Source organism: Haliotis rufescens, unplaced genomic scaffold, assembly GCF_023055435.1.
Source record: "Haliotis rufescens isolate VD_foot unplaced genomic scaffold, xgHalRufe1.0.p SCAF_10, whole genome shotgun sequence".
Lineage (NCBI taxonomy): Eukaryota > Metazoa > Mollusca > Gastropoda > Lepetellida > Haliotidae > Haliotis > Haliotis rufescens.
In genome coordinates, this window is record NW_025963780.1 from 35740633 (window position 1) to 35755993 (window position 15361).

At 39.6% G+C, this 15361-nt stretch overlaps 1 protein-coding gene across 2 annotated transcripts in view; it reads left to right on the plus strand.

Moving 5' to 3' along the window:
* Positions 1–1155: 1155 nt before the first annotated feature.
* Positions 1156–15361, plus strand: part of LOC124131028 (corticotropin-releasing factor receptor 2-like) — a 96242-nt gene continuing 82036 nt past the window's right edge. For both annotated transcript variants that reach the window (XM_048389986.1, XM_048389982.1), the window contains exon 1: positions 1156–1800. The gene's annotated coding sequence lies outside the window, so the exon portion shown is untranslated. The remainder of the gene's footprint in view (positions 1801–15361) is intronic.

The following is a 15361-nucleotide window of genomic DNA, read 5'->3' on the forward strand; positions in this document are numbered from 1 at the left end:
TTAAATAAATACTTTTAGGGTGTTATTTTCATCACATGAGTAATAATAGCTATTGGGGGTGTTTCGGCAGAACTGAGGGGCAGAGGAAAGATAATCAAAATAATAGTCTAAAACCGATAACCAGTATCTAACTTAGGCCTGTTGCATGTGTAGGCACCGAATATATAAATTGCGACCGCTAGCGGATCAGTTTCCTAATCTGTGCTTGTTGGCCTCTATGATTTGGGGGCGGTCGGGTAGCCTAGTGGTTAAAGCGTTCGCTCGTCACGCCGAAGACCCGGGTTCGATTCCCGACATGGGTACAATGTGTGAAGCCCATTTCTGGTGTCCCCCGCCGCGATATTGCTGGAATATTGCTAAAAGCGGCGTAAAACCATACTCACTCACTCACTCTATGATTTGGAGCCCTAACCAGGATTTTAAAGGTTGGAAACTGTTGGATTTGTCCGAAGTATTTACATTTCATTTTGTTGCTGATTGCTTGTGTGTATAAGGAATAAACGCTATGTATATAGATCGCCAAGGCTCGCTGATGAATGTTTGTTCCTAATATAGGATACATTTTTACCATATCCAAACTCACAAGCGTGATAACCTCTATATATTCTCGAAATATGTCACAATATATATGTTTTAGTTCATATTCATCTATTTTAGTTCATAATTATACATCTGTTTTAGTTCATAAAGATATCTGATTTTGATTTAGTTCATATGTATATGAAACAGCGTAACGGTATAACTGTACTCTTGAAAATCACATGCGTGAAACCGGTTGAGTAAATTATACAGCTCATCTTTGGACTTTTGTATTTTATCTATCTATCTATCTATCTATCTATCTATCTATCTATCTATCTATCTATATGTATTAGTTTTATATATATATATATATAAATATATATATATATAAATATATATATCTGTTTTAGTTCTAATATATTTTAAATTTAGTTCATATACATATATGTTTTAGTTCATATAGATACTAATATCTGTTTCATTATTATATTTTCACTCGTGACAAAGTTTTCCCCAAACAACGAGAAGTAGGCTATTCACGGAGAGTTGACACCCATATCAAGGTATATAAGCCACCCCTCGGGCAGACAGACAGGAGACTGTCTACGGGCCCACATCTGTGAGTAAGGCGTGGAGGCTCTGAGTGTAGAGCAACAATACTATGTTGTAAGCGATCCTAACTCGGCCCGCCTCGCCGAGTCTCCCTTCACATACATACGCCAGTGGTACTCGCTCTCTGAGCGTATACAGCGAGCAGTCGGTAGCCTCAGCCAGTACTGTGTGGACCGTAGCGTTCGATAGTCACAGTGACGACAACTGGGGATTAACACAGTCGTAATTGGACGAATATACCCTTGTGTTTAACACTCTCCCGGGACTGTCAATTGACAGTCAGAACGAGGCCCGTACTGAACGGTTTGAGCAGATTTTAATAGTTTCGTTAATGAATGAGTTATATCGGTTTCATACTGGAGTCGGTTGTGGCGACTCTGAAATCTCAATCTGTTTATAGACCGAGAAATGCTTATCTTGTTTTATTTAGAAACGGTGTGTTGACATTATCATCCTTGATTACACACTGTAGCTGGTCTGTGGGTAACAGTGTTATCCAGTTGTTTAAATACAGTAACTATGGGAGTCCGTCACAGTCGGGACTTGTGTAGATTGCTTTAAACTTGCGGAGTGTCATTCATCTGTCAGCTTCTGTGCGCGGATTACTGGACTGACCCCTCACTGGACACGTCACGGACAGTTGTAGCGGAACACACACATTCACAGGTAAGCTTTCCACCTTCCACGAGCGAGTAGTGTGTTGTTTTACGCCGCTTTTGAGATGTCACGGTGAGAAAACACCAGACAAGGGCTTCATTAATTGACCACTGGGGAATCGAACCCGGACCTTTGGCGTGTCAACCCAACGCCTTTACAACTAGGCTACCCCCGCCCCTAGAGAATGAGTCGAATCCGATAACACGAATTCGAGATAACAATGTTCGTCTTTTGTATCACAAACTGTCGATTGCATGAAACTGTTTTCAAGGTGAGTAAGTTTCAGATTTCGAACCCATTTGTCAAACATTAGCCTGCCGAGTGTAAAACACAAGCTACCCATAACTTCTGCCTTCAATCAGCCAGCTCAAAAGTTCTATTCCAATATTGACCAACAGAAACGTTCTAAAACCACGGAAATCACAACTGAATTCAAAGCGACGAAGAAAAAGTCCTGTTTCAGTAGAGGCTTTCAGAAGGAACCAATGTCCTAATGGCCTCGTGGCCCCATGCCCTATCCAAGTCAGCCCAATCATGCTGTAAACAGAAAAGCCAGATGTGTTTATTACTTCTGTCGATTCCTCACATGTAGCAAATAAAATAAGATAAAGCAAAGCAAAGACCCCCTAGGGGGACATAAAGATGTCTCGAGACAAGCATGGATCCACGTAACCAAATATTTAGTAAAATGAGAATAATTTAAGAAAACCGTGAATTGTCTTTAAGTGTATTTATAGAAAGTGACCAAAGAAACAACTCTCTTCATTACTGAAATGAAAGTAATTTCAATCTGCAACTTCTTTTAGACATATTTTTGTGTTTGTTAAATGGCCCGTTCGACATATTTTCCAGATATTTAAAATTTCAACGATCATTGTGAAAACTTGGAATGTCAAGGACGTTAGTTGTTTTGTTAAAGTATTTAAATATTGTCGTGTTAAGTCTCAAAAGTGTCCGTGTGGAAACTCATGTTTACTTTGTCGCGGACTTACAGATGACACAAACAATTCCAGAATAACTTTATTATCTCGTGTATGGCCCTGTGGTAGTGCCAGTTGATAGGGTGCGATTCTGATCCCCTCCATTGACATTCGACGGCTTCACAGTGTTCATTGTGTGTCATGTGTATTATGCAGCATAACAGAAACCAAGAGGATTAGTGTGTACTAGTTTCACCTGATTACTGAAGGACAACTAATCATATAGATTTGCTTCAGTTTTGATATAAGCTAGCATGGCTTTGTTGGAACATTACTTTGTTCAGACTGTGACAAGGATGCACTTCAGCTTTGACATAAGCTAGCATGGCTTTGTCGGAGCATTACTTTGTTCAGACTGTGACACAGAAACATGCATAAAGCCCTGGCATATTGATGAAATTGAAGTATACGGTCATCACTTTCATAAACCATATATTTATGACATGTGCATGTGTGCCAATTGACACATGTGTATTATCTTTAACATTGTGAGAGACGCACGATCATCGCTCTGTGATCAAAGCAAATAATATCATTACTTTTATACATGAATACTGTTATCACAGTGATGTATGTGAACCATCAGCACTTTCCTACATTCATATTAATATCAGTTTGATAAAGGCATAATATTTTTTCTTTGAAATAAATATCCTCCATAGGCAGATAGAAATTTAAAATCAGTGCTTTGATAGTGATTCATAAACGTAAGCTTATCATAGAGTCGGAATCATTCACTGGACTTGGTTTTGTTGTGGAAATTTCTTATGAATATGAAAATGATTGTGACGCTTATTTTTAATATAAACATACAGTAGTTGTATAAATGTGATCACAATATCAAACATAGCCTTACCAGTTTCTAAGTTTTCCTTTTCCTTAATTTTGAGGTTTCATTTTGAGGTTTTAGTTTTAAAGTATGTTCGACACATCCATACTTTCATTATCCCTGTTCTTGCGAACACCTGGTATCATCACTATTTGATAGTGATTGATAAACTCGCGCTTGTGATATAGTCGGAAGCGTACACTGGACACTGATTTTAGTGGAGATTTCTTATGATTATGGAAATGGTTCTGTCGCTTCTACTTCACTGCAACGCCACATAAATCAGGCTTCCGTATAGGTTCTAGTGTCCAGAGTTACGTGGAAATAATAACGTCCTCCTCGTTTGTCTAAGGGTCATCCAGAAGTCGTCCCACTAGATCATAGGACTGGGTTGCAGTCATACATCTTGATCAAATCTGGATGCTCACAAAAGTGCTCGAAATTCATCTTAATGAATTTGTACACATAATCAATCTAGAGCATCGCTGCCTAGGACCCCAATTACCCCTACTGATTCACCAAACATCCAATATGCACACACGATACATACAACATTCACCAAACGTTCAATATGCACACTCAATGCATACAACATTCACCAAACATTCAATATGCACATATAATGCATGCAACATTCACCAAACATTCAATATGCACACACAATGCATTCAACATTCACCAAACATTTAATATGCACACACAATGCATTCAACATTCACCAAACATTCAATATGCACACATAATGCATGCAACATTCACCAAACATTCAATATGCACACACAATGCATACAACATTCACCAAACATTCAATATGCACACACAATGCATACAACTTTCCCCAAACATTCAATATGCACACACAATGCATTCAACATTCACCAAACATTTAATATGCACACACAATGCATTCAACATTCACCAAACATTCAATATGCACACATAATGCATGCAACATTCACCAAACATTCAATATGCACACACAATGCATACAACATTCACCAAACATTCAATATGCACACACAATGCATACAACTTTCACCAAACATTCAATATGCACACATAACGGATACCATATACTATATACCATTCAGATGCACTTTATCAAAGGCTTCTTTATTGAAACTTCATTTCTTTTTAAAAGAAGATAAAGTAGGTCGCTTTACACTACAATGCATTTTAAGTTCCATTTGTATTGTAGTTGAAAGCTCTAAATAGCGACACAATGAGCTCATTTGTACATACATCATTGCCTGAAATGCAAACCATGTTGAGTCAAATTACATTTTTGTTAAAATGCTTTAACTTTCCTCGAGCAACGAGGGTGTTTTTGTAAGCTGCAGGGCAAAAGAAAGTATACACTTGAACACTGGATTAGACCAAAACATTACAAACGTTATCATATCGTTGCTAGGCTGAAAACAGTGGTTGTGACACTGCAAACTTAAAGTCCAAAACACAACAATGCTACCGCATCAAATACATCAGCATCGAAATAACCATTTCTTGTTTGTTTCACTAGCCACCATCAAACATGACCCAGTCGTCTAAGGCGCTGCGATTCGCTGTGCAGAGTTGCGTCCCTTGGGCACGCCAGAAACCTATGATTGTGGGTTCGAATCCCGGTTCGCCCCGATTATGTTTCTAGGTTTGTCAGCACCATACCCGTGCTCGTGGGTTTCACCGAAGTGGTAAACGTCTGAGACCTGCATCACTTCGGGCTTTCCTCCCACATTAAGCTGACACGCCGCGATATAACTGGAATATTGTTAAAAGCGGCGTTAAACCCAACTCACTCACTCACTCACTCTTTTGTCCGGCCGTTTATATTCGAGACCTCCTCCGTGGTCTAATGGTAGAGCGTCCGCCCGGAGAGCGGAAGGTCCGGGGATCGATCCCCAGCCGCGTCATACCAAAAGACGTTAAAAGATGGTACTTGTTGTTACCCTGTCGGCATTAAGGGTCTAAAACTGGTCGGCTCGGAGTCAGTATACTGTGTCTGAGTGGGGTATTCATGTTAAACTGCGGCATGGTATCTCAGTGTGCTAGCACTTTAAATCGGCATCAGTCCGGACTAGTACAAGCAGCCACACACACACACGTACATGCACGTCGCTATATAAGTGCAGAATCTTGGACGCGACGTTAAACCCCATTTCACCTCACCTCACCGTTTATATTCAGTGCCTACTGCGTTCAGTCCTGTACCGTACATTTAGTTCCATGTCAGAAAGTCACAAACCTCAAAGGTTACCCCCAACTCGACCGGTTCAGCAGTCTCAAATCAATCCTTTAAAATTTCACAATGGAATTATTTGAGCCAAGGTTCAACTCTCCCCAGACAGCATTCACATGCTCAGACTGAAAGTCAAACTGGGTCCCGGGATTCAAATCATGTTCATTCAACGCTGGTCAAGCGTATACGCATGTACTGTGTAGCTTGTTAACTGTACGAGAACCATCAAGTTTATTTCAAGCTACATTAAGCGTTTAATCAGTTTGTGGATATTTTCTTATAAAATTTAGACGATCAGCGTTCTATATCAACACTTTTGGAAACTTAATTAACAGGAAATTGAATATTTGCCCGGATTATATGTCCTTAAGGTTCCACAACCCTAGTCTTTTGACTCTGGTTATTGAAGCCTTATTCCTCATAATGTAAGATATATGTTTACCTAACGTTTATGGTCTATAAACATTGAGAGTGTTTATTATCGATTTACACAACCCTGGCTACATATATACTAAGATATTAGATTGGCGTTCGGTATTTTTATGGAAATCCGATGCATAAATGTTTTGATAGATTATTTTATGTTAACATGTACGTTGATATAATTCCGTTCATGTGGTTTTATACTTTATCATAAAGTTCTAAAAATATGTTGGTTAACGTAGAGTAAAAAACTGCGGTGCGTGAATTGATGCAGGAATTGATGCGGGAATTGATCGAACAGTATTCCAGCTGTATGGTCAGCGCGTCAGCTTAATGTAAGATGAAAGAATAGTTTGGAGGTTGTAAGTTCGAATCCCAGATTGGCTCTATGTATTATCCTTGTTCGGACCACTTCAATGCTCCTGGGTTTCACAGAGTTGTAAATTTTAGTGTCCACAATTTGCATTATTCTTGTTCATCGTCCACGATTAGCTGACACGCCGTGATATAACTTAAATACTGTTCAAAGCGGCGTTAAATGCATCATTCACTCAACCCCCTTTAAACAGGAAGTGACGTGATCTGTGATACGTCATGACATCAGTTCTGGTTGTAGTTATGACGGAATTGAAGGGCTTGGTTCCAGAATTAAAGATCAACAGTGAATAGATTTGACATTTTGCATCTTAACATAATCGTGTAAAAATATATAAATATGGATAAATGATACATGTAACAGTACATTGTTGGTTGATAACATAAAATGAAAGCGACAAAACCCTTTCCACATTCATAAGAAATCTCTGCGAAAGGCAGAGTCCATTGAACGATTCTGACTGCATCATGAACATGTGTTTATGAATCACTATCAAATAGTGATGATACCAGGCGTTCGTGAAAAGGTGAGCGTCTCGTGCCCCAATGTTGGCACCGTCACAAACACATGCAAAGACAAGTCAAATTTTGACAAGAACAAACACGGGAACGTATGGTACAAATCAAAATGGGGACACGCTTTCGGCCTAGCAACACAGATAGGTTTACGTCCATTGATAGTTTGGGATGGGATGTTCATTATTTGAAGAGAAAAGGTTGACAACGGTTTGTCAATAAAATAACAAAACGATTTGTTGTCATATCACAGGAAGAGATCTGCATTTTTATTGTTTGGAAGTATGGCAGACAAGCAGAATATGAAGGAAATTCAAAGTGAACATGCTCTAAAATTAGGGCGGTGGTGTAGTCTAGTGGTTCAAGCGTTCACACGTCAGGCGGAAGGTCCAGGTTTGATTCCCCACATGGGTACAATGTGATGCCTGCGTCCCCCTCAATAACGTAACTGGAATATTGCTTATAACGGCATACAAATGTACTCACTAACTCTAAAACCCTTTATGTTATTTCCATATTACCTATTCACTTAAACAAGTTAATATTAGAGCAGATATTGTCATATAAGTCATATATTTAAAAATATTACATAGGTAAGTGTCTTATATCATTCTTGCTTAAAACGATATGAAGTTCAATTACCCGGATATTGGACTGTGGTTCGCTGAAAGCGACATTTCAACACGTCACATTTCGTAATATCAGAGTATGGAGTACATCCTACTTCGTTATATCAGGAGTGAGGTGTACTGATTCAAATGTAGGTCATTTTTATTTATGTTTCATTAACTTCCAGATATGTTTCACAACTAGTCATTGGTTTAATTCATATCTAACTTAGGTATGTCGTTGAGGAATTTCCGGGTTTCGGAGAAGTGCGGACTTCTGTCGACTGATGCCCTCGTTTCACAGTGCGTTCAAGTGTTGGATTCAAAATATTCAAGTCAGAGTGTTATCAAAGTGTTTGTTTATTTTAGGTACTTGGTACACAAGGCCTACTTTAAGCAAGAAGGAGTATTTATAGAACGTAGCTGTTTACATATGTATAGATGAATACCCGCTCGTACAGTAGAACTTAAACTCCACTGAAATACGTTCAACAGGTATAAACACATAAGAGCTGGATTTACATTGAAATGTACACACACACACACACAATATATATATATATATATACAAAAATGAGGTAAATGTTCACTCGGTGTACATGTAATATATAATAAAATAATAAAGTCCACGTTAGTCCATCATCTTCTTTGTATCAGTTTCAGACATAGTACTTTCGCTGTCTCATGACAGCTCTTCAGTGTAACTATTCAGTTCAACAAGTTGATATTAGAGTAGATAGAGTATCATGAGACAGCGAAAGTACTATGTCTGAAACTGATATAAAGAAGATGATGGACTAACGTGGACTTTATTATTTTATTATATATATATATATATATATATATATATATATATATATATATATTCTCTCTCTCTCTCTCTCCCTCTCTCCAAGGCACACACATACATACATACATACTCTCTCACCCTCTCTCTCTCTCTTTCTCTCTCTCTTTCTCTCTCTCTCTTTCTCTCTCCCTTTCTCTCTATCTCTCTCTCTCTCTCTCTCTCTCTCTCTCTCTCTCTTTCTCTCTCACACACACTCTTACCTGTCACTATCTCTCGCACGTCCACATTCTCACACTACATGCACACGCTGATGGTATCCAGGCAGTACAGTTCCCTCCCCCCTGGCCAGGTGTATTGCAATTCGATCGTAAAAGCGCTTCAGCCTCACTTCACCCACAGCTGTCACCGGACGGCTGTGGTAGTTTCAACACAACTGGGCTATCGCCGTGAAAATTCATTACATACAATCCTTTTCACTAACAATAGATTTCATGGTTCTGCCTTATTCCCTCTCTATTGGCACAGGCCCCTAGCCCGTTGTCGTCAAGATCTGCCACATTGTAACTTGTCACTGGTCTTCAGATTTGTCATTCAAGTAGATATGTTTACCTCGGGCAAATACCCCGGACGTTCATATGCAGGAATGTGGTTTGTTTATGAACCGATGTAAGTGGTTCCCGATGTGACATTGAATACCAATATATTAATTCTTTTGATGTGACATATTCAAATAAATATGTAATGTAATTCATCTGCACGAAATACTTAGCCGTGCTGATTGATTCATGGTGTAACCTGCCAGGGAAAAAGAAAGTTTACACTTGAATATTGGATTTGATTCAAAACGTTACCTAGCTGAACACAGTGGCTGAAAGACTACAAACGCAAGGTCTAACACACTGTGATACCCGTATAGAGTACGTCACCATCGAATAACTATTTCTTGTCTGTTTCATTTTAAGTTACCATCAAACCTGAGTGTATACTTTCTTTTGTCCGGCAGTTTATTTCAGTACGCAGAGGAGATTAAATTAAGTAGACGGATTAAAAGTTGACGGATTATATATCCCGGACTTGATTAATTACAGAACGCCGTCATATAGCTGAAATATTGCTGAATGCGGCGTAGAACAACAAAGAAACCAAAAATGAAAAGTTGACGTTGATGTGTTTTGCACTGCGATTGGTGATTTGTGTCGGGCTGGGTGGTGCTGTGATTCATTGTGCAGAGTTGCGTCCCTCGGCCTTGCAAAGATCCGCGGGTCGTGAATTCGAATTATGATTATGATCCTCTTGTGACAGTGGAATGTCCGTGATCGTTGATAAAAGACGACGACCATTTAGCTGACACGCCATACTATCACCCCAGTATGGGTAAACGGCAATGACACTCCAATTAGATATTCAAATTTGAGATCATCTCCATCTCCCAAGGTTCTAGAACCGGCAGGAGTTCTGTCCGCAGCAGCATCACGGGGCAGGTGCTTGATGACGTAGTGTATTGCTCACCGATATCAGGTTGTATTATCCTGCTGTGTCTGTATACTCAGGGGCATTGAAAGGGAATGACGTTAAAACAAGAACGGTTCTGAAGGATTATTCATAGAATGTCTATTTAAAGGCGTATGGAAATGGTTGCGTGTAAATATTTGTTAGATTCATTCACAAATGTTTTTTAAGTCAAGCGAGGCATCTTCTCAAAAATTGTAATTACATCACGTATGCCCATAACGTTGTACACAGGATCCGGTTAGAAATGACACCCGGGCAACGTTATGGAGTTAGGATGAAAGGTGTAATGCGTATGTACGTCAAGACGTTAGGGAGTTAGGATGAAAGGTGTAAGGCGTATGTACGTCACGACGTTAGGCAGTTAGGATGATAGGTGTAAGGCGTATGTACGTCACGACGTTAGGGAGTTAGGATGAAAGGTGTAAGGCGTATGTACGTCACGACGTTAGGCAGTTAGGATGATAGGTGTAAGGCGTATGTACGTCACGACGTTAGGGAGTTAGGATGAAAGGTGTGAGGCGTATGTACGTCAAGACGTTATGGAGTTAGGATGTAGGTGTGAGGCGTATGTACGTCACGACGTGAGGCAGCTAGGAAGAAAGGTGTGAGGCGTATGTCCGTCACGACGTTAAGGAGTTAGGATGAAAGGTGTGAGGCGTATGTACGTCACGACGTGAGGCAGTTAGGATGAAAGGTGTGAGGCGTATGTACGTCACGACGTTAGGGTAAAAGGTGTGATGCGTATGTACGTCACGACGTTAAGGAGTTAGGGTAAAAGCTGTGAGGCGTATGTACGTCACAATATGAACATCGCGACAATAGGATGTATAAACGTCCGACTTTACTGTTGAATGAAAAACGTACAGCATCTAAACAAATATACAGATTATCCTGTCATCGTGGAAGCGTTGACTCAGCGTGACCCTGACCTTCAGAAGGACAATGCCACAGAAAGGTCGGAACGTGCTGTCAGAACATATTTTCGCACGACGATAACAAAGCATGTTGCATACAAATAACAAATGCTATCGCATCAGACTAATCTGTTTATAATTAAATAACCCAAACCGATCATTCTTACGCCAACGCTTGACCGGATATCATACCGCGTAATCGGTATTCTTCTGGGTAGAAGGACGAGTTACATTTTACAGACATTATGATATCGTGAGTGAGTGAGTGAGTGAGTGAGTGAGTGTCTTAAGCACCAGGCTACAACTACGCCAACACCTTCGGGGTTTAGAAACAAGTTCGTTATAGCCACTTCGGTTTTTCAGACTTCGTAACATAAGGAGTAGACTGTATGGACGAATGGTAAGAGAATACTAATGTTTACTTATATAAGAGTCACCAACAACTGTTCAGGTGGCCATGCTGATTCGTGTAGTTTCAATATCAGATTCGCCACTAATATCTAGTCAGCCGTGCTAAGCTCGGCTGTTGGAAATATCTCGATTGTGAGGCAGTGCAAGAGAAAGAGTAACGGTATTTCTTCTAGCCGAGTTCTCCTGGGGGGCATTTGTGATCTGTTTCACTGGCTAATATTGTCATTGAGACGAAGGTAGACCATTGCATGGAACTAGCCTTGCTCCGAGGCTCTACTGAATTATTCCATGGGTGTATAGTACTTTATCCTTATAATAGGCAATTCTAGACAAGCGCCAGACTCGTATCGGGACAACTTGTCCATATTATTTATATAATCTAGAATTTGTGATTTAAACTTATAATTTGTGCCATAGAGACTTGTGCAAGTCTACCCTGATGCCTTCAAAGACGTGTGGTGATTGCCGAGACCAATCCTTCTTGACAGTACAGACAGTTCTAAGCATTGTTTCATGACGTCATTGAAATGTCTATTTCCACAGTTTGACAAATAATACCCCCAGTCTCGTCTTCGTTTTTTATTTGTTTGTTGTTTACTGCACTCAGTAATGTTCTAGCTACATCATAACGGCCATTAACAACAAACTAATGATTGATGTTATGAGCAAAGATCCACTCATCGGCGTACGATGACACACTATCAGCCAAGTCACGTTACGACAGACATAGGTAGCTGGGTGCCATGCTAACTCGGAATCCCCACAGAGAAACAGTCTCATGATCATTCACTCTCCTACGGAAACATTTTAGGGCCATTTGTCTTTTTTGTTGTTTGTTTTTAAATTACTTACTTGAAATTTTAAGTTATTATCTTGAAATTTCAATATGATTATCTTGAAATTTCAGCTTAGTATGTATCTTGAAATTTCAAGTTAGTATCTTGAAATTTTAATATAACATCTTAAAATGTCAAGTTCGTATCTTGAAATTTCAAGAAAAAAGTAAAAAACAAATGGCCCTAAAAGGCTTCCTTACTCTCCTGCAGACCCCTGTTTCAGGGTATCAAAGTATTTTTACTGAACTGTACTTGTCCTTGCAAATAGCTAAAAATAAAAGCTGCAAAACCCTTTCCATATTCATAAGAAATCCAGAGTCCATTGCACGATTCTGACTACAATGTATATCATAAGCATAATTATGTTTATGAATCACTATCAATGATTAATTGACTATCACTTTGTGTGAGTTGTGGAGTATGAACCTTCATAGAGTGAAGGCCAAACTGAATGAACGTCGGAGCTTGCAAGTTATATTGATCATTGATCAATTAGATGATCATTGAAAGGTGATTAAAGAGGTAAATTCATGGATTGCTTTAGACTATCACTGTCTGCATAGAGTCGAGTCGACACTACGATAGTTTGGATGTGCATTTCTTAGTTTTATTCACTTGGAACGATAGTTGAGAGGATATTTGTGAACGATCATGCAGTCAAACTCTCTGACGTTTCTCAATATGTACTAAAACGCTGAGTTCAAGATTAAAGGGTCTAAATGATCAGACAGAACGCTTCTGTTTGCGTTCTTGCTGGGGAATTCCCAGGATTTTCCCCAAGAATTTGGAAGTGATTTACGCGATTTCAAGAAATCATTGTCTGGTGAAAAACCTATGAACGTCATATGTGTCGTTCATACACATACGAACGTCATATTAGTGGTCATGTGACCGACCTCTCGTCCAATGGAAAAGTCGTGTATCGTGTAAACTTCAAATTACAAAATTATATAGTGGTGACACCAGATGTCTCCCCCCAACACGCGCACGCACACACGCACGCACGCACGCACGCACGCACGCACGCACACACACACACACACACACACACAAACACACTGGTGGCACCCGTCACAAACACACCCTTCACATGAATATATGGTATTTTTGCTTCAGAGGCCTCTTGAAAAAAAGACATCGTCCGCCAACAGTAAATACATAGTTGCAAGGTGTTTTTCTTAAAAAATATCCAGGCTCATACTTTTAAGTTAAACAATATCTCGTTTTGAAGTTGTATCTGAATACATATCTTATCTTCAGACAAAATTCAAACGGTTGGTTTCCTCATGCAGAAATCTAAATATGTGAAAAACAATGTTTATAAGTATTTGTACCCAATTTTCACCTTTGACCTCTATTTTTCACATCCATGCTCGATGTCACGTCTATGCATAACCCTAAATGTCTCGCTGACAGTAGCGATTATACTACAAAGCAGGTGCTTCTTAAATATATCACCTTTATAGTCATATAGACTGACGTGTAGGTATATGTACAGGTAAACAATGCACAGGTGAATTACAGGTAACGCCGTGGGACCCTCCTGCACCTGGTCACTGCCCAGGTGAGCTATTCCCAGGCAGTTGGTAAACATACTGCGGTAATCCCATCTCATGTATCAGTGTGGCGTGGTTCAGACCGAATCTCACGACCACACCTGTATATATTCTGAATTTATAATGACAATTTATTACTGCTTTGAGGTCGTTCAGGTATTGTCACGAATATGTTAACGCGACCAGTGTGAATGAATGTTATCCGTTATTTCATTAGCTTGCGACAAGGCAATATACACATGTGTGAAAATTGTGTGAATGACGGATGCCTACCCTCAATCATATACGCAGACAGACAGACAGACAGATTGTTTATTTGATTATCATCTCACAAACATATTTACATAGATACATATAACAGGACAAATAAGTGAACCCACCAGTTAAGGGTTACGAGAGACTTAAAATATGTCACAGAATATACAGCATAAATATATTAAGTGTAAAAGGGGTATAACTAGCCATATAAAATATTTTTTCTCCGTCGGAGAATTAAAAAGCAGGTTTAGGCTGTAAAATATACATAATATTTAACAAGTAAAATAAGTTTATCAGTATTACTCTAGGAAGTTGGGATAGCTGTAACTCACCTTTTCGTATAAACTTTCACGCATATCATCGTACACAGGGCAATCTAACAATGCATGACATTCATCCTCAATACTTTCCTTACACGGAAAACACAGTCACTGTTTCATTCATATTCGTATATCTGCCTGTTTCCAAGTTTAGAGGAGCAGTACCTGATCTAAATTTGGAGAAGGCAGAGCGGTACGCATGTATGATGGATCTGATAAAGTATCAACCTACTTCGTCTATTTTTTTGTAGTAGTAGTTAGGTAACCAACGTATATGGACACTTTCTCAGTAAAGTACTAAATTGGGTTGAGTCCCGTTCGGGATTCGAACCCACACTGCCAGAGTGGGGCAACTAGTTTTCTTCATAGCTTTCGGCCATGGGAGACGTGCCAATTTACACTTGTCAGAGGGGTACACAAAGTACGTGATCTAGACTACCAGTCGTCGGACCTTCATTTTTGTGGAAGTCTCGGTGGCTAAGTGGGTTAGATCGCTGACTTTGTGTGCTGGCGATAAGGTGCCTCACTCTGGCAGTGTGGGTTCGAATCCCTCACGGAACTCAACCCCCCAAAAGCACGAGAATCTGTATTGAGAAAGTGTTATCCCAAATATAACATTTGTTACGTTTGATCACTATCTAAATGGCATTGTGTGTTCATATATGCATATTGTAGGAGAGAATCGCAATGTCCAAGTTTGGTGAATCATTGTTACTGTGGCAGTCTATTTATCTATCTTAGCACTTGTATGTGAAAAGCTTGCGAACAAAAATTATGCGGCACTTATCATCATAGTCATGATACTGTCACAATTATTCAACCCAGACACTTTATTGTGTCTGTGGCTACAGTGCACGGCAGGATACACGTGTCTCGGATCTCAGTGTGACAGTCTCTGCCCATCGAGTGTCTCTCCCAAACAGATGAGTGAGTGTGTGAGTGAGTATGGTTTCACGCCGCTTTTAGCAATATTCCAGCAATATCACGGCGGGGGACACCAGAAATGGGC